Source organism: Ambystoma mexicanum, chromosome 4q, assembly GCF_040938575.1.
Source record: "Ambystoma mexicanum isolate Mex_15411 chromosome 4q, UKY_AmexF1_1, whole genome shotgun sequence".
In the NCBI taxonomy this organism is placed as follows: Eukaryota; Metazoa; Chordata; class Amphibia; order Caudata; family Ambystomatidae; genus Ambystoma; species Ambystoma mexicanum.
This window is the reverse complement of record NC_090928.1, coordinates 617862089-617881882: the sequence shown is the minus strand read 5'-3', so window position 1 is coordinate 617881882 and position 19794 is coordinate 617862089.

Below are 19794 nucleotides of genomic sequence, written 5' to 3'. Positions count from 1 at the left end.
CCACTTCCATTGTCCCCCCTGAAAGGCTGATGGAGCGACTAGAGCAGGCAACCGACACCATCTGCCAGTCACACAGGGAGGACATGTTGGGGTCCAACAGGGACAGGCGGGCGGCACTGGCGACTCTGCAGGAGGCCATCTCCATTGAGTCCCAGGGCCACAGGGAAGCCCTGAGGCAGGAGCTCCTTCACCTCAGGTCGACTCTTGTTGAGCTTGAGGCTTCTACACACCAAAGGACAGAACAGCAGCTGGAGCGTCTCACCCTTACGCTCTCAGCTGAGATGCAGGCAATGAGGGCGGAGGTCCGGGCATCCCGTGAGTTGTTGCATGGGGACCTCCGCACACTCATCCTCCAGAACCAGACCTACCACACCCGCATGCTTTCAGCCATGGAGGAGCAGACTAGGGCCTTGCGTGGGCTGCCTCCCATAGTGCAACCACCTCCGGATGCAGCTGCACAGGGTGATAATAGCGACAGCAGTGATACTCCCACAATAGGGTAGCCGTGTGGGCCATGAGCCCATGGAGGTGTTTTTTTTTCCCAGGATCCACGCAGGTGGGTTCTGGTGTGCATCCTGTCCTCGGACCTCCTGGGTGGCCTCCCCAACCCCCCGGGCCCTTCAATGGCCATTTTTGATTTTTATTTTTATTTATTTATTTTTTTTTTATTTCTTTTATTCCCAATTTTTTTGGGACGATTTGTTGGCTTCCGTGGTTCCTGTGGGCATACGCTGCATTGTGGCTGGGCACATGCAGGCTTGTAATGTATTTGGTTCAGATGCTTGGGTTTGAGTCACACACACCCCTCCTGCTTCCCGTTTCCATGGGCTTGCAAAGGGTGTGCCCAAGTGACAGTGAATTACACAGTGACGTTGGACTCCCATGAGCTGTGTGGGCAGTCTGTAGTCAATACTGTGTATACATTCCTAGTGCATATTGCTGTTGTGTTGTACACTGCATGTTGCATTGATGTGTAACTCATCTTCTGTGTCTACCTCCCAATTTGCAGGTCCCTTCCTCATGTCTACACAAGGACCTCTAGTCTGGAGATGTGGTCCATGTTGGCAGCAGTGCACCTACAACTCTACAGGCGCCAACACTGCACAGTTGGTAGTGGTGGGAGTGCAGGCATTTCCAGGTGGTGAGACTACTAATATCATACATTAGTGATGTCATGTTAATGGTAGTACGTGCTCAAGTTTGTTGTTGGTCCGGCATTACTGTGAGCATTTCAGGTGTTGCAAGTTTCTAATAGGGACACTGTACATTGTGACACTAGTGTCATGTTGTGGGGATTACTTTGTTTACGTGCAAATAGCATGACATGGCACGGTGTGTCATGTGGCGGTTCTGGGGTTGGGTTGGCTGACATGGCACTGTCCTCTTGTTGCATTTTGCAAGTGGGTATTCATTTCAGCTGCTTGAATTTGTAACTTCACAAAACTGCATTGGTGGTGTCAGTGTGGGTAGGGATGCACACATTGTGACACTTCCAGGTGAACAATCTCAGGCTGATATGGTTTTCACCGTTCTTTCTCCAGACATTCAGGATCAGTGTCAGGTTGAGTCATCATTGATTGTGAGATGGAATGTGCCAGGGCAGTGTGCACTCCACAGGTGTGTGATTTCTATGTGAAGTAATTAGCCACTAGCTGTGTATGGGCTGCCTCCCCCCGTGCCCTTTCCCCTCCCATGCGCAGCGGCTGTGCATGTGGTTGGGGATGGGGGGGACCACCATGTCCACGGCCAGGCCCCGGCGTGTTGCAACGTTGTGCAGGACACATGCTGCCACTATGATCCTGCACACTACTGGGGGAGCGTACAACAGCTGGCCGCCAGAACGGTCAAGGGAGCGAAAGCGTGACTTCAGCACTCCAAATAGGCGCTCCACTATGCCCCGGGTTGTAATGTGGGCTGCGTAATATCTTACCTGGGGTGGCGTGGTGGGGTTCCGAATTGGCGTCATCATGTGGGGGCTGAGAGGGTAGGCACTGTCCCCTGTGGAGGTGGTGATTGGTATCATTGGTGGGGTTGTGACCTTGCTCAGTATCTGACATGCATGCATGTGCAGTGGCATTCATACTCACCAAGCAGCCATGTATCGCCATGCCGGCCAGCTTCTAGGTCCTGGTTTAGGGTGGACATTCGGTAAATGAAGCTGTCGTGGGTTGACCCAGGATAGTTGGCATATACTGAGGTGATGATTCCCTTGGCATTACCTACTACCTGCATGTTGATGGAATGCCAGTGCTTGCGGTTCCTATAGATGTGCTCAGATGCCCTGGGGGGACGTAGAGCCACATGGGTGCAGTCAATGGCACCTAGCACTTTGGGGAATAGTGCCACAGCGTAGAAATCCAGGGCGGCAGCATGCCTTTCTGCAGGGGTTCTGGGCAGGTATATTTGCCTGCGGACTGATGGGCGTGCAGTGATGATGTTCAAGACCTGGTGTAGGCAGCGTGACTGGGTGGCCTGTGATACACCACCCACAATGGCACTTGTCCGCTGAAATGATCCAGTGGCTAAGAAGTGCAGTACATTGAGGACCTTCTCCAGAGGGCTGAGTGCTTGGGAGCACAGGGTGGGTGATGTGAGGTCGTCCTCCCACTCACTCACCAGGTCCAGTATGATGTGTGGTGGAAACCTGTACCTCCCATGCACCTGGTCATCAGGCATCCCGAAAAGGCTGGTTCTGGGTGTGAATGTTCTGGCCCTGACTATCCTCCTCCTCCTCCTTTGGTAGGCCACGCCCACTGCTGCTAGGAACGGTATGTTCATCCTGGGTCTGAGCTAGTTATTTTGTTAGCGCGCAAATTAATGCGTTGCGCGTGTTGTAGGCGAGCGTGTGACCCGCGCACCCCTCAAATCCAGTGCCCAGTCCAATAGCGTGTGGAAATTGGCGCGCACACCGGGATACAGGTGCGCTGACGTACTTGCGTGTGTAAGTGTCCGCGCACACCTGATATACACGTACATAGGCCAATCGCGTGTACACGCACTTTTGTCCAATTACACGCGATGAGACTCTGATGTGCTGTCCAATTACACGCGATGAGACTCTGACGTGCAGTCTTTCTACGTGCGCTCTGTCATCACGTGCTGTGTGGGAAACACCCGTGCGGGTCACGTCACAGACGCGCTTACGCGCTGAGGGCCTTTGGTCCAATGGATTCGCGTATGCGTGCTGACGCGCTTACGCGCTAAGGGCCTTTCCTCGGTTTTCACGCTGACGTGCAGTATTTTCACATGCCAAATCACTCCGTACCAAGCTGGCCACGCGTAAGCACACGGAAGACCACGCTCCTGCCCAGAAGGCCGAACTACTGTCCCCCAGAGCCCCGAGCACGCTCCCACCTGCCATCTGCTGCTGCCTGACTGCCTGCTGCCCACGTGCACTGCCATTTGCTGCCTGCACATCAGCCAGGGGTGCTGTTGCTGTGACCACCCCTGCTGGAACCGAAGACTCCCGACTGGAATTCCATCGCTCCACAGCCCAGCCCCAGGACCCAGTTGCCCACACACTCCTGCCTCTGGGGTTGTCATGTCGGGGCATACACCATCTGTGACCACTGACAACCCCCGGCCAGAGAGGCAGAGGGGCACCAGCTTCAGTGCCACCGAAGTTGGTGGTCTGGTGGAGCAAGTCCTGGGGCAGTATGATGCCCTCTTTGGAAGTTACCGCGCCGACAAGGAAGGACGGACTCGGATCTGGACTGACATCGTGACTGCCATCAACGCGGAGGGGGTGGCAGTCCGGGACTTACAACATGTCAGGAAGTGCTGGGAGGACTTCAGGTCCAGGACCCTGAACAAGGCCCGGCGCCTCTTGAAGGCAGCGGATACCAAGGAGCGCCAGGGCCACTTGTCGGAAGAACAGATGGGGGTCCTGGAACGCATATCCCCAGCACTCCACGTCCAGGTCCTAGAGAAGCAGACCCGTCTGGAGTCGAGCGGTGAGTGTACATGCATCCTGGTTGTGAGCAGTGCGTGTGGTGATCATTCGCCATTGTGCCGGTTGCACATCTGTTTGTATGGGGTCGAGTATGGGTGGGGGTGTACAGGGCCGTGGGGCTGACACATGCGAGGGCTGTAATGTGTGAGACATGGATGGTGCTTGTGTGTGTGGGCTTGCATGGCAAATGCAGTTGTGCGTGCACACATGTTTGGATGAATGTGTATGTAAGTAGACATGTCCGTGATGTCAGGCATGTATGTTGTTTTCGGCTGCATGTATGAGCACTGTGTACATGTGCATGTGTGTGTATTTGACAAGGGTGCAACAGTGATGCAACATGAATGCATGTGACAGCGGTATGTGGAAGCCTGATTGGCAGATGTGACATGGATGCCCGTCTGAACAGTGCGACACTTGGGAGAGGTGTAGACATGCATACAAGTGTGGTGGTGTGTGTACATGTGTGGTGCACTTCCTGTGTTGCATGTGATGTCTGGCTCCCCTTTGGCTGCTGATGCTGTTGTATGTGTAGGGATGGTGGTGGCAGTTGCGATATGGCTGTGGTATGGCTCATGTGTGCCAGTTGCAATGACATGTGTGTTGGGGATTGTGATGACATGTCTGAGGTTTGCCAATGCCACTCCTGTGCAACTGTCATGCGTGTATGTGTCCATTGTACAGTGCGCTGATGCCTGTGTTTTGTTTCTCCCTGTCTGCAGCGTCAACTGATGAAAAGGGCGGAGAAGGTGCTGTGGAGCACAGCGGCGGGGATCCGACCGCCAGCCGGAGACGCAAGGCCCGGCTCCCCTCCCGTGTTGTCATCTCGTCGGGGAGTGAGGAGTCCGGTGCCGCATCCCAGGCCGCAGCTGCCGGGGGGAGGTCCAAGAGGTGGAGGTTGCAGTTGGACTCCTCGGCAGCAGAAGGGGCAGCTGGGACCCTACAGGGCCCAACAGGGGAAGATGGCACGGAGTCATCCAGGTTGGTGGGGGGTTTGGTGGAGGAAGGGGCCGCGCAAGCACCAGAGACGGGGTCTGGAGGTGGGGATCCCACTGGTGCTAGTGGTGCAGTGCAGGACCAGGGACAGGAGGCAGCACAGGCGGCCGCGGAGGTGCCTGTGTGCAATCCTGTCCCCGATCATGTCCCTGCATCATCTTGCACCAGCAGGGATGCCTACGTCCAGACCCGTTTTCAGGCAGGGGATGATCTGACGTCAACTGGTCTTCCTCTGCCTGCGGACGAGGCCATCCAGGTCCGGGTTGAGCCTGTCCTGGCTGGTGTGGCGTTGCGTCAACGGGCCATGCGAGGTGACCTGCAGTCTTTTCATGGAGAGACTGCACATCATCTCGAATGGCTCATTGACCACGTCAGCCTGCTGGGACAGGTCACCCAGGCCGGATTCCTCCGTCTGATGGGGCTTGCTCCGACCCCCTCCTCAACTGGACCCCCTACGCGCCAGTCGTCCTCTGTGCCATCTTCCCACCCATCAGTCACCTGGGTGCCCTGTGGAGCTGCCTCTGACGGTGCGGCCAGGCTGGTGGAGGAGGCATCCCTGCCACAGTCGGGAGTCGGAGGTCCAGCAGGGGTGGCCACATCAACAAGTGCACTCCAGCCGGCAGAGGATGTGCAGGCAGCAGGAGGCAGTGCACGTGCAGAGGCAAAGCAGCAGCAGCAGCAACTTGGTGGGAGACATGAAGGCTCGGGGCTTTCGACATCGGAGGGGCGGCCATCGGCCGGAGGGCAGGGGGACCCAGGACAGAGAGTGTCTTCCGTGTGGCAGCGGTTGGGCCACGCCATAGGTGCGGAGCGGCGGCGGGCGGAAGAGGCGCGGCTCACAATGGTCAGGGCAGAGAACTCCATGCGGAGGGCCCTGAGGTGGGCCGAGTGCCTCGAGGCAATCCGCAGGGGGTTGGAGGAGGACACAGCGTCGTCCCTGCGGACCCTCGGGGCCATGGAACTGGACCGCCTCCGGGACATCGAACAGGAGTTCGATGATGCCCTGGCCCGGGACACCACGGAGTGAGCCGCTGGACTTGCCCGCCGCCTTTGTATATAGTTCTTTAGTTTTAGGTTTCCTTTCTTTCTAATTATGATTTGGAGTCGACGGACACTGCTCCACTTTTTGTATATAGTTGATTTTTAGGTAGGTTTTTTAGTAGGTTTCCTTTGTTCAGTTGGGCTCATGGACCCTTGGTATTTTTTTATACGGACATGCATGTTTTTTTTTCTCATTCACATTGTAGTTAGTTTTCTTTCTTTGGCATTCTTAATTTTTTTTAATACAATTTTGTTAGCATACTTCACTGTGTGGTATCATCTCATTGGTTTCATGCATGTCATGTTGTGTGTTTTCCCATTATATTGCAACCATTGTGTGTGAGGGACATGGGTTCATTAGCTTCATGTACATTGGGGGTGTAACATGTGATTTCCATTTCCATGTGGGTGAATGGGTTACTTGGTAGGGCTTTTTGGATGTGGAGGCTGTCCATTACGCACATGATTGGGGACTGTGAGCACCTGGTGGAGGCTGCCCCTGCACTACTGGGGGGTGGGGGTGCAGGGGGACATGAGTGGGGGCCTGGTGGAGGATGCCCATAGTGACAGGGGGGTGGGGGTGGTGGGAGACATGGGTGGGGGCCTGGTGGAGGCGGCCCCAAGTGGGTGGTGGGTGGGGGTGGTGGGACACATGAGTGGGGGCCTGGTGGAGGCTGCCCATGGTGGCAGGGGGGTGGGGGTGCAGGGGGACATGAGTGGGGGCCTGGTGGAGGCTGCCCCTGCACTTCCGGGGGGTGGGGGTGGTGGGAGACATGAGTGGGGGCCTGGTGGGGGCTGCCCATGGTGGCAGGGGGGTGGGGGTGGTGGGTGACATGAGTGGGGGCCTGGTGGAGGCTGCCCCTGGATGCTGGGGGGTGGGGTTGCAGGGGGACATGAGTGGGGGCCTGGTGGAGGCTGCCCCTGCACTGCTGGGGGGTGGGGGTGGTGGGAGACATGAGTGGGTGCCTGGTGGAGGCTGCCCCTGCACTGCTGGGGGGTGGGGGTGGTGGTAGACATGTTTGGGGGCCTGGTGGAGGCTGCCCCTGCACTGCTGGGGGGTGGGGATGCTGGGAGACATGAGTGGGGGCCTGGTGGAGGCTGCCCCTGGTGGCTGGGGGGTGGGGGTGGCGGGAGACATGAGTGGGGGCCTGGTGGAGGCTGCCCCTGCACTGCTGGGGGGTGGGGGTGGTGGGAGACATGAGTGGGGGCCTGGTGGAGGCTGCCCCTGCACTGCTGGGGGGTGGGGATGCTGGGAGACATGAGTGGGGGCCTGGTGGAGGATGCCCATGGTGGCAGGGGGGTGGGGGTGGTGGGAGACATGGGTGGGGGCCTGGTGGAGGCTGCCCCTGGTGGCTGGGGGGTGGTGGGACACATGAGTGGGGGCCTGGTGGAGGCTGCCCATGGTGGCAGGGGGGTGGGGGTGCAGGGGGACATGAGTGGGGGCCTGGTGGAGGCTGCCCCTGCACTGCCGGGGGGTGGGGGTGATGGGAGACATGAGTGGGGGCCTGGTGGGGGCTGCCCATGGTGGCAGGGGGTGGGGGTGGTGGGTGACATGAGTGGGGGCCTGGTGGAAGCTGCCCCTGGATGCTGGGGGTTGGGGGTGCAGGGAGACATGAGTGGGGTCCTGGTGGAGGCTGCCCCTGCACTGCTGGGGGGTGGGGGTGGTGGGAGACATGAGTGGGTGCCTGGTGGAGGCTGCCCCTGCACTGCTGGGGGGTGGGGGTGGTGGTAGACATGAGTGGGGGCCTGGTGGAGGCTGCCCCTGCACTGCTGGGGGGTGGGGATGCTGGGAGACATGAGTGGGGGCCTGGTGGAGGCTGCCCCTGGTGGCTGGGGGGTGGGGGTGGCGGGAGACATGAGTGGGGGCCTGGTGGAGGCTGCCCCTGAACTGCTGGGGGGTGGGGGTGGTGGGAGACATGAGTGGGGGCCTGGTGGAGGCTGTCCCTGCACTGCTGGGGGGTGGGGGTGGTGGGAGACATGAGTGGGGGCCTGGTGGAGGCTGCCCCTGCACTGCTGGGGGGTGGGGGTGGTGGTAGACATGAGTGGGGGCCTGGTGGAGGCTGCCCCTGCACTGCTGGGGGGTGGGGGTGGTGGTAGACATGAGTGGGGGCCTGGTGGAGGCTGCCCCTGCACTGCTGGGGGGTGGGGGTGGTGGTAGACATGAGTGGGGGCCTGGTGGAGGCTGCCCCTGCACTGCTGGGGGTGGGGGTGGTGGGAGACATGGGTGGGGGCCTGGTGGAGGCTGCCCCTGGTGGCTGGGGGGTGGGGTGGTGGTAGACATGAGTGGGGGCCTGCTGGAGGCTGCCCCTGGTGGCTGGGGGGTGGGGGTGGTGGGACACATGAGTGGGGGCCTGGTGGAGGCTTCCCATGGTGGCAGGGGGGTGTGGGTGGTGGGAGACATGAGTGGGGGCCTGGTGGAGGCTGCCCATGGTGGCAGGGGGGTGGGGTGGTGGGAGACATGAGTGGGTGCCTGGTGGAGGCTGCCCCTGCACTGCTGGGGGGTGGGGGTGGTGGGAGACATGAGTGGGGGCCTGGTGGAGGGTGACCCTGGATGCTGGGGGTGGGGGTGCAGGGGGACATGAGTGGGGGCCTGGTGGAGGATGCCCATGGTGGCAGGGGGGTGGGGGTGGTGGGAGACATGGGTGGGGGCCTGGTGGAGGATGCCCATGGTGGCAGGGGGGTGGGGGTGGTGGGAGACATGGATGGGGGCCTGGTGGAGGCTGCCCCTGGTGGCTGGGGGGTGGGGGTGGAGGGACACATGAGTGGGGGCCTGGTGGAGGCTGCCCATGGTGGCAGGGGGGTGGGGGTGCAGGGGGACTTGAGTGGGGGCCTGGTGGAGGCTGCCCCTGCACTGCCGGGGGGTGGGGGTGGTGGGAGACATGAGTGGGGGCCTGGTGGGGGCTGCCCATGGTGGCAGGGGGGTGGGGGTGGTGGGACACATGAGTGGGGGCCTGGTGGAGGCTGCCCCTGGATGCTGGGGGGTGGGGGTGCTGGGGGACATGAGTGGGGGCCTGGTGGAGGCTGCCCCTGCACTGCCGGGGGGTGGGGGTGGTGGGAGACATGAGTGGGGGCCTGGTGGAGGCTGCCCCTGCACTGCTGGGGGGTGGGGGTGGTGGTAGAGATGAGTGGGGGCCTGGTGGAGGCTGCCCCTGCACTGCTGGGGGGTGGGGATGCTGGGAGACATGAGTGGGGGCCTGGTGGAGGCTGCCCCTGGTGGCTGGGGGGGGTGGCGGGAGACATGAGTGGGGGCCTGGTGGAGGCTGCCCCTGCACTGCTGGGGGGTGGGGGTGGTGGGAGACATGGATGGGGGCCTGGTGGAGGCTGCCCCTGCACTGCTGGGGGGTGGGGGTGGTGGGAGACATGAGTGGGGGCCTGGTGGAGGCTGCCCCTGCACTGCTGGGGGGTGGGGGTGGTGGTAGACATGAGTGGGGGCCTGGTGGAGGCTGCCCCTGCACTGCTGGGGGATGGGGGTGGTGGTAGACATGAGTGGGGGCCTGGTGGAGGCTGCCCCTGCACTGCTGGGGGGTGGGGGTGGTGGGAGACATGAGTGGGTGCCTGGTGGAGGCTGCCCCTGCACTGCTGGGGGGTGGGGGTGGTGGTAGACATGAGTGGGGGCCTGGTGGATGCTGCCCCTGCACTGCTGGGGGGTGGGGATGCTGGGAGACATGAGTGGGGGCCTGGTGGAGGCTGCCCCTGGTGGCTGGGGGGTGGGGGTGGTGGGAGACATGAGTAGGGGCCTGATGGAGGCTGCCCCTGCACTGCTGGGGGGTGGGGGTGGTGGGAGACATGAGTGGGGGCCTGGTGGAGGCTGCCCCTGCACTGCTGGGGGGTGGGGGTGGTGGGAGACATGAGTGGGGGCCTGGTGGAGGCTGCCCCTGCACTGCTGGGGGGTGGGGGTGGTGGTAGACATGAGTGGGGGCCTGGTGGAGGCTGCCCCTGCACTGCTGGGGGGTGGGGGTGGTGGTAGACATGAGTGGGGGCCTGGTGGAGGCTGCCCCTGCACTGCTGGGGGGTGGGGGTGGTGGTAGACATGAGTGGGGGCCTGGTGGAGGCTGCCCCTGCACTGCTGGGGGGTGGGGGTGGTGGGAGACATGGGTGGGGGCCTGGTGGAGGCTGTCCCTGGTGGCTGGGGGGTGGGGGTGGTGGTAGACATGAGTGGGGGCCTGCTGGAGGCTGCCCCTGGTGGCTGGGGGGTGGGGGTGGTGGGCCACATGAGTGGGGGCCTGGTGGAGGCTGCCCATGGTGGCAGGGGGGTGTGGGTGGGTGGAGACATGAGTGGGGGCCTGGTGGAGGCTGCCCATGGTGGCAGGGGGGTGGGGTGGTGGGAGACATGAGTGGGTGCCTGGTGGAGGCTGCCCCTGCACTGCTGGGGGGTGGGGGTGGTGGGAGACATGAGTGGGGGCCTGGTGGAGGGTGACCCTGGATGCTGGGGGTGGGGGTGCAGGGGGACATGAGTGGGGGCCTGGTGGAGGATGCCCATGGTGGCAGGGGGGTGGGGGTGGTGGGAGACATGGGTGGGGGCCTGGTGGAGGCTGCCCCTGGTGGCTGGGGGGTGGGGGTGGTGGGACACATGAGTGGGGGCCTGCTGGAGGCTGCCCATGGTGGCAGGGGGGTGGGGGTGCCGGGGGACATGAGTGGGGGCCTGGTGGAGGCTGCCCCTGCACTGCCGGGGGGTGGGGGTGGTGGGAGACATGAGTGGGGGCCTGGTGGGGGCTGCCCATGGTGGCAGGGGGGTGGAGGTGGTGGGACACATGAGTGGGGGCCTGGTGGAGGCTGCCCCTGGATGCTGGGGGGTGGGGATGCTGGGAGACATGAGTGGGGGCCTGGTGGGGGCTGCCCATGGTGGCAGGGGGGTGGGGGTGGTGGGACACATGAGTGGGGGCCTGGTGGAGGCTGCCCCTGGATGCTGGGGGGTGGGGGTGCTGGGGGACATGAGTGGGGGCCTGGTGGAGGCTGCCCCTGCACTGCCGGGGGGTGGGGGTGGTGGGAGACATGAGTGGGGGCCTGGTGGGGGCTGCCCATGGTGGCAGGGGGGTGGGGGTGGTGGGAGACATGAGTGGGGGCCTGGTGGAGGCTGCCCCTGGTGGCTGGGGGGTGGGGGTGGTGGGACACATGAGTGGGGGCCTGCTGGAGGCTGCCCCTGGTGGCTGGGGGGTGGGGGTGCAGGGGGACATGAGTGGGGGCCTGGTGGAGGGTGCCCCTGCACTGCTGGGGGGTGGGGATGCTGGGAGACATGAGTGGGGGCCTGGTGGGGGCTGCCCATGGTGGCAGGGGGGTGGGGGTGGTGGGACACATGAGTGGGGGCCTGGTGGAGGCTGCCCCTGGATGCTGGGGGGTGGGGGTGCTGGGGGACATGAGTGGGGGCCTGGTGGAGGCTGCCCCTGCACTGCCGGGGGGTGGGGGTGGTGGGAGACATGAGTGGGGGCCTGGTGGGGGCTGCCCATGGTGGCAGGGGGGTGGGGGTGGTGGGACACATGAGTGGGGGCATGGTGGAGGCTGCCCATGGTGGCAGGGGGGTGGGGGTGCAGGGGGACATGAGTGGGGGCCTGGTGGAGGCTGCCCCTGCACTGCCGGGGGGTGGGGGTGGTGGGAGACATGAGTGGGGGCCTGGTGGCTGCTGCCCATGGTGGCAGGGGGGTGGGGGTGGTGGGACACATGAGTGGGGGCCTGGTGGAGGCTTCCCCTGGATGCTGGGGGGTGGGGGTGCTGGGGGACATGAGTGGGGGCCTGGTGGAGGCTGCCCCTGCACTGCCGGAGGGTGAGGGTGGTGGGAGACATGAGTGGGGGCCTGGTGGAGGCTGCCCCTGCACTGCTGGGGGGTGGGGGTGGTGGTAGAGATGAGTGGGGGCCTGGTGGAGGCTGCCCCTGCACTGCTGGGGGGTGGGGATGCTGGGAGACATGAGTGGGGGCCTGGTGGAGGCTGCCCCTGGTGGCTGGGGGGGGGTGGCGGGAGACATGAGTGGGGGCCTGGTGGAGGCTGCCCCTGCACTGCTGGGGGGTGGGGGTGGTGGGAGACATGAGTGGGGGCCTGGTGGAGGCTGCCCCTGCACTGCTGGGGGGTGGGGGTGGTGGGAGACATGAGTGGGGGCCTGGTGGAGGCTGCCCCTGCACTGCTGGGGGGTGGGGGTGGTGGTAGACATGAGTGGGGGCCTGGTGGAGGCTGCCCCTGCACTGCTGGGGGATGGGGGTGGTGGTAGACATGAGTGGGGGCCTGGTGGAGGCTGCCCCTGCACTGCTGGGGGGTGGGGGTGGTGGGAGACATGAGTGGGTGCCTGGTGGAGGCTGCCCCTGCACTGCTGGGGGGTGGGGGTGGTGGTAGACTTGAGTGGGGGCCTGGTGGAGGCTGCCCCTGCACTGCTGGGGGGTGGGGATGCTGGGAGACATGAGTGGGGGCCTGGTGGAGGCTGCCCCTGGTGGCTGGGGGGTGGGGGTGGCGGGAGACATGAGTAGGGGCCTGATGGAGGCTGCCCCTGCACTGCTGGGGGGTGGGGGTGGTGGGAGACATGAGTGGGGGCCTGGTGGAGGCTGCCCCTGCACTGCTGGGGGGTGGGGGTGGTGGGAGACATGAGTGGGGGCCTGGTGGACGCTGCCCCTGCACTGCTGGGGGGTGGGGGTGGTGGTAGACATGAGTGGGGGCCTGGTGGAGGCTGCCCCTGCACTGCTGGGGGGTGGGGGTGGTGGTAGACATGAGTGGGGGCCTGGTGGAGGCTGCCCCTGCACTGCTGGGGGGTGGGGGTGGTGGTAGACATGAGTGGGGGCCTGGTGGAGGCTGCCCCTGCACTGCTGGGGGGTGGGGGTGGTGGGAGACATGGGTGGGGGCCTGGTGGAGGCTGTCCCTGGTGGCTGGGGGGTGGGGGTGGTGGTAGACATGAGTGGGGGCCTGCTGGAGGCCGCCCCTGGTGGCTGGTGGGTGGGGGTGGTGGGCCACATGAGTGGGGGCCTGGTGGGGGCTGCCCATGGTGGCAGGGGGGTGTGGGTGGTGGGAGACATGAGTGGGGGCCTGGTGGAGGCTGCCCATGGTGGCAGGGGGGTGGGGTGGTGGGAGACATGAGTGGGTGCCTGGTGGAGGCTGCCCCTGCACTGCTGGGGGGTGGGGGTGGTGGGAGACATGAGTGGGGGCCTGGTGGAGGGTGACCCTGGATGCTGGGGGTGGGGGTGCAGGGGGACATGAGTGGGGGCCTGGTGGAGGATGCCCATGGTGGCAGGGGGGTGGGGGTGGTGGGAGACATGGGTGGGGGCCTGGTGGAGGCTGCCCCTGGTGGCTGGGGGGTGGGGGTGGTGGGACACATGAGTGGGGGCCTGCTGGAGGCTGCCCCTGGTGGCTGGGGGGTGGGGGTGGTGGGACACATGAGTGGGGGCCTGGTGGAGGCTGCCCATGGTGGCAGGGGGGTGGGGGTGCCGTGGGACATGAGTGGGGGCCTGGTGGAGGCTGCCCCTGCACTGTCGGGTTGGGGGTGGTGGGAGACATGAGTGGGGGCCTGGTGGGGGCTGCCCATGGTGGCAGGGGGGTGGGGGTGGTGGGACACATGAGTGGGGGCCTGGTGGAGGCTGCCCCTGGATGCTGGGGGGTGGGGGTGCTGGGGGACATGAGTGGGGGCCTGGTGGAGGCTGCCCCTGCACTGCCGGGGGGTGGGGGTGGTGGGAGACATGAGTGGGGGCCTGGTGGGGGCTGCCCATGGTGGCAGGGGGGTGGGGGTGGTGGGAGACATGAGTGGGGGCCTGGTGGAGGCTGCCCCTGGTGGCTGGGGGGTGGGGGTGGTGGGACACATGAGTGGGGGCCTGCTGGAGGCTGCCCCTGGTGGCTGGGGGGTGGGGGTGCAGGGGGACATGAGTGGGGGCCTGGTGGAGGGTGCCCCTGCACTGCTGGGGGGTGGGGATGCTGGGAGACATGAGTGGGGGCCTGGTGGAGGCTGCCCCTGGTGGCTGGGGGGTGGCGGGAGACATGAGTGGGGGCCTGGTGGAGACTGCCCCTGCACTGCTGGGGGGTGGGGGTGGTGGGAGACATGAGTGGGGGCCTGGTGGAGGCTGCCCCTGGTGGCTGGGGGTGGGGTGGTGGGAGACATGAGTGGGGGCCTGGTGGAGGCTGCCCCTGGTGGCTGGGGGGTGGGGGTGGTGGGAGACATGAGTGGGGGCCTGGTGGAGGCTGCCCATGGTGGCAGGGGGGTGGGGGTGGTGGGAGACATGAGTGGGTGCCTGGTGGAGGCTGCCCCTGCACTGCTGGGGGGTGGGGGTGGTGGGAGACATGAGTGGGGTCCTGGTGGAGGGTGACCCTGGATGCTGGGGGGTGGGGGTACAGGGGGACATGAGTGGGGGCCTGGTGGAGGATGCCCATGGTGGCAGGGGGGTGGGGGTGGTGGGAGACATGGGTGGGGGCCTGGTGGAGGCTGCCCCTGGTGGCTGGGGGGTGGGGGTGGTGGGACACATGAGTGGGGGCCTGCTGGAGGCTGCCCCTGGTCGCATGGGGGGTGGGGGTGGATTGGGACACATGAGTGGGGGCCTGGTGGAGGCTGCCCATGGTGGCAGGGGGGTGGGGGTGGTGGTAGACATGAGTGGGGGCCTGGTGGAGGCTGCCCCTGCACTGCTGGGGGGTGGGGGTGGTGGGAGACATGGGTGGGGGCCTGGTGGAGGCTGCCCCTGGTGGCTGGGGGGTGGGGGTGGTGGTAGACATGAGTGGGGGCCTGCTGGAGGCTGCCCCTGGTGGCTGGGGGGTGGGGGTGGTGGGACACATGAGTGGGGGCCTGGTGGAGGCTGCCCATGGTGGCAGGGGGGTGGGGGTGGTGGGGGACATGAGTGGGGGCCTGGTGGAGGCTGCCCATGGTGGCAGGGGGTGTGGGTGGTGGGAGACATGAGTGGGTGCCTGGTGGAGGCTGCCCCTGCACTGCTTTGGGGTGGGGGTGGTGGGAGACATGAGTGGGGGCCTGGTGGAGGGTGACCCTGGATGCTGGGGGTGCAGGGGGACATGAGTGGGGGCCTGGTGGAGGATGCCCATGGTGGCAGGGGGGCGGGGGTGCTGGGAGACATGCATTGTTGATCAGTAGTGCAAGGTGACATGTGGGTTGGCTGGGGGCATGCCCATGGTGGATGGGCTGCCTGCGGGACATGAGCAGGGGTGCAGGGTAGTCCCCCGTGGTGTGGGCTGCCTGCAGGGGCCGTGGAGGTTGTGGAGCGTACACCTGGGAGGACCCACAAGGCCAATTCACGTGTAGTACTCCCCAGAACCCCTGAAATACACATTCCCTGCTGGTATCGCGTGTGCAACTTACCGCGCACCCCTGAAATACACGTACCCTGCTCGCACTGGGCCAATCGCGTGTGGAACTTCCCACGCACCCCTGAAATACACGTACCCTGCTCGCACTGGGCCAATCGCGTGTGGAACTTCCCGCTCACCCCTGAAATGCACGTACCCTGCAGAATTCGCGTGTGGTACTTCCCGCGCACCAATGAAATACACGTACCCTGCTCGCACTGGGCCAATCGCGTGTGGAACTTCCCGCGCACCCCTGAAATACACGTACTCTGCTCGCACTGGGACTATCGCGTGTGGAACTTCCCGCGCACCCCTGAAATACACGTACCCTGATGGAATCGCGTGTGGAACTTCCCGCGCACCCATCTAATACACGTACCCTGCTCGCACTGGCCCATTCGCGTGTGGAACTTCTCGCGCACCCCTGAAATGCATGTACCCTGCAGAATTCGCCTGTGGAAATTCCCGCACACCCCTGAAATACACGTACCCTGCTCGCACTGGGACAATCGCGTGTGTAACTTCCCGCGCACCCCTGAAATACACGTACCCTGCTCGCACTGGGACTATCGCGTGTGGAACTTCCCGCGCACCCCTGAAATACATGTACCCTGATGGAATCGCGTGTGGAACTTCCCGCGCACCCATGTAATACACGTACCCTGCTCGCACTGGCCCATTCGCGTGTGGAACTTCCCGCGCACCCCTGAAATGCACGTACTCTGCAGAATTCACGTGTGGAAATTCCAGCGCACCCCTGAAATCCACGTACCCGGCCAAACCGCGTGTGACACTTCCCGCGCACCCCGGTATACACGCACACGTATTTTTTGTCAGCGGGTCCGTGTTTGTGGGTACCCCTTTGCACGTCATTTGTCCTGGAGGGCCACAGTATAGGACATTCATCATGGCAGTATATAGGTGCTATTTGTTGGCGCACCTTTTGGCGCACATTTCTTACAGCCGCAGAGACGCTACCGCCTGCTTTCTTGTGGCGGTCGTGTTTGTGCCTGTGCGCTGGTTTGAGCGTGCGCTTTTTTGCCCTATTCTTTTCCATGAATACGTGTTGTAGGCGAGCGTGTGGGCGTTCCGCGCACTTGTGCCCTGTACTTCCCCCGTGACGCCCACGTTTTGGCAAGTTGTTCCCCATTCCGAGTGTTACGCCCGTGTTCCGCCTACTTTTGTTGCGTGCGCCGCGCTATGTGCGATTTTCGCTCTGGCCTGTGCGATTTTCGCTGTGACCTGGCGCACGCTGTTAGATGGCCTGTGCGCCAACATGCGCCGCGCACTTTTTTATCGCACATCCGCTGGTTTTCTCACGCACGGACTTCCATGAATCGATGTGCACTGCTTTTCGTGCGATTTTCGCACTTGCACTGCGATTTTCGCTATTCCACTGCGATTCGCACGTTTTTGCCCACTTGCGCCGCGATAATTATTCCATGAATCGGCCTCTTAATGTGTTTGTGTGCTTCTTTTTGAATTTGTTAAATGCTCCTATGTTATGATATAACAATCAAACATACCCCCCCAGAGTTTTTAGGTAGTGGTACTGTTCTTCGAACATGTCCGCGAACATTAAATGAGTTCGCGGACATCACGTACAGTAGAAGAGATTCAGTCAGTTCCATATGATATGTATATAAAGTCAAAGTCATTATTGTTAAGTTGCACTACTAAAAACCTATGAAATTCAGTGAAAAAACTTTGTTAAAGGGACGTTATGGTTAAGTTGCGCTGTTAAAAACCTATGAAATCTAGTGAAAAAAACGTTGTTAAAGGGACGTTATGGTTAAGTTGCGCTGACAAAAACCTATGAAATTCAGTGAAAAACCAAAAGACCCTTGAAATTCGCCAGTTATGGTAAGCTAACTAACCATAACTCGCGCCACCACCATGCACTGCTAAGACTAACACCCAGGACTTCAAAGATGACATCACAAATGTCATTGATGACATCACTGAGCGAGATCCCACAGGCGATACAAAAGATTCCTCCCCCTGATCCTAGTCCTTAGCATTCCCCTCTACCATATTGACCATGTTAACCTTCATATTAAGGCTTTGCAGGGTGCCTGGGCAAGAACCGTTTGGGAAAACAGTGTCATGGTGGCGGTTGCATATACAGGCTGCATAGGCATGGTCTTATAGTTTCAACATGCATTAGAGGCCCATGTCCCATCCTCAGCCCCATGGCTGGACTGCCCTATCGTGAATTCTACGATTTCCTGGTAGGCCTCTGCAACCTGGGCCTCTTTTGTATAGTTACCTATTTCATTTCCAAATTTTCTCATAGGAAAAGGGTTGGGCTTGCAGAAAATGTGTGATATGCGACCACTTTGTACATTATTTCCATGGCCTCTTTTGGTTGCCAGTCCACCCCTACTCAGCTCAAACGTGCACAGATGGCCTTGCCTTTAGCGCGCCTTCAGCGTGCCGCAGGTGCGCCCGCTGCATACTTCCACTACACGCCTGCTCCCGACGGCATATAAGTGCTCGAAATCACGTGTAGGAGTGACTTGGCGGGGGAAAAAGGAAGAAATACTTCCGATTTCAAAAGTGCACATACTCCTAAACACCCTTGCAAGGGTTCACAATTTATATTGGCACCAATTTTAAAATGAGCTCCCAAATTCCACAAGTTTCCAGACAAGTGTCACTTACAATAAAAATCCGCTTTTGAACTCAAACAAGCAGTAAGTTAAAATAAAAACGAGCGAGCTGTACAGCAGCCTCACCAGTTCTGCTACACGCCTGCCTCCTATGGCACACAGAGATCATTAACTATGACCTAGTTAATGAACCTGTTTTGAAAGCTAGGATTTTGAAACAGTGGGTAGTGGAGTGACATGCTGGTAATTAGTAGGGTAGTTAGGTGCTGCAGAGATTTTCTTGAGGACAGGCAGTACTAGAAACCGTGAAGCAGGCAGAACAACGTCCGCTGAAGAGGGAGAGTGACGATAGATAGAAGCAAGCTATTGGTGCAACCGCTTTGGTAGGTTGAGTAGCAAAGCGTTCCACCAGAGTGCCCAGACTATTGGTTATCTGAAGTGTTGGAGCCTGTTCAGTAGGTAAGACGGGGAGAAAGAGTAGAAGACCAAGGTGGCAGTGAGTGTTGGATGGGGAGGAAGAGGCAAGCAGAGGATGAGTGGGGTGGTTGGAGAGGGTGTCATGGACCTTCCAGATTTTACAAGGGACGTAGAGGGCAGAGTCGTTAGCTAAATTAGGGAAAATGGTAAATTACAAAGGCAGGGGGTGGGGATGAGTTTTACAGAAAAGATGGGGATCCTGCCCCCAAAGGGTCTCCTAAAGCCCCTGCGAGGCAAAGGGGAGGGTAGGGTCCCCGCTGTCACATTAAAGAAAAAAGCTGATCAGCTACCTACCACAGGAGAGGAGGAAATGTCTCCCTCTGTGTTTAGAGTCGTCCTCTGCTTTCACAATCCTTTGTTTAGTGCGTTGGCCATCAGGTATTTATTTCTCTTTGATAGCTCTCTAAACAACCATTGGAACCTTGCAACTTACTAACAGGGTGCAGCTATCTTTCAGTGAACTCTTTGACATCTCCTAACGCACGAGGAAAATAGGGGAGACAGAAAATAAACAATCCAGTGCTGCTGATAAGCAATCCCAATAATACACTTGATGTGCACTTAATCTACCGGGGATAAAGAAAATCAACGACAATGTATAAAAATACGCATTTTATGTACAATGAAAAGCACAATGTTCCTCATATTGTCTCACTAGCATTTATGAGATACAGCAATAGTTGGAACGTGAGCACTAGTGTTAAAGTAAGTGAGGTGTCCTTTTTTAAGTTGGTACTATTGAAGATACCAAGTGTTTTGAAGGAGAGGTGATTTGAGACTCATCTAATGTAAAGATTTGAGTTTGTGGTGATTGTGATGTTGTAATGTGTATTATTATTGGGGAGGATGAAAGGCACAGCTAATGTAATTGCTTAACCTCTGGTCCACAAAAATCCCTAGCAATATCATGTGGCTTAGTGTATATGAGCTGTCCCTCACTCATGTTATAGTCTATGCTAACGCCTCCCCATATTAAATGCGAAGATACCTTTATGACTGTCAAGCGGCTAGTTTTACAGAGGTAGCTTTTTATGTGGTTGTCTACTTGTCCATACTATAAAAATACAAATGCATGCAACACAGTGTGGGGAACGGGACAGAGCAGCAGTGACTAGCCATACCTGACCCTCTACGAATATTGTATTAGGCGTGCAGAAGTGGGTTTTATACAGACTGGAAGATAGGCACAAGAAGGCATATTATTTAGGGAGTGTTTCAATACCAGATACAATTTCACAAGTTAAGTAGATAAGTTAGCATTCACCACTTAGAGAATCACCTTGCCTTCCAGAAGGCCCTATAGACCTGTCTTTTCCCTCCCACATCTTGATGAACCCATTCCACATCTTGGATTATTTATTAGATAGGCTTAGGCAGCAACAAACCCCTCGCAGAACGTACTGAGCTACAGAGAGAATTAACTCCAGCAAACCGCAGGACAGATTCCGAGCTACATCTATGAAACC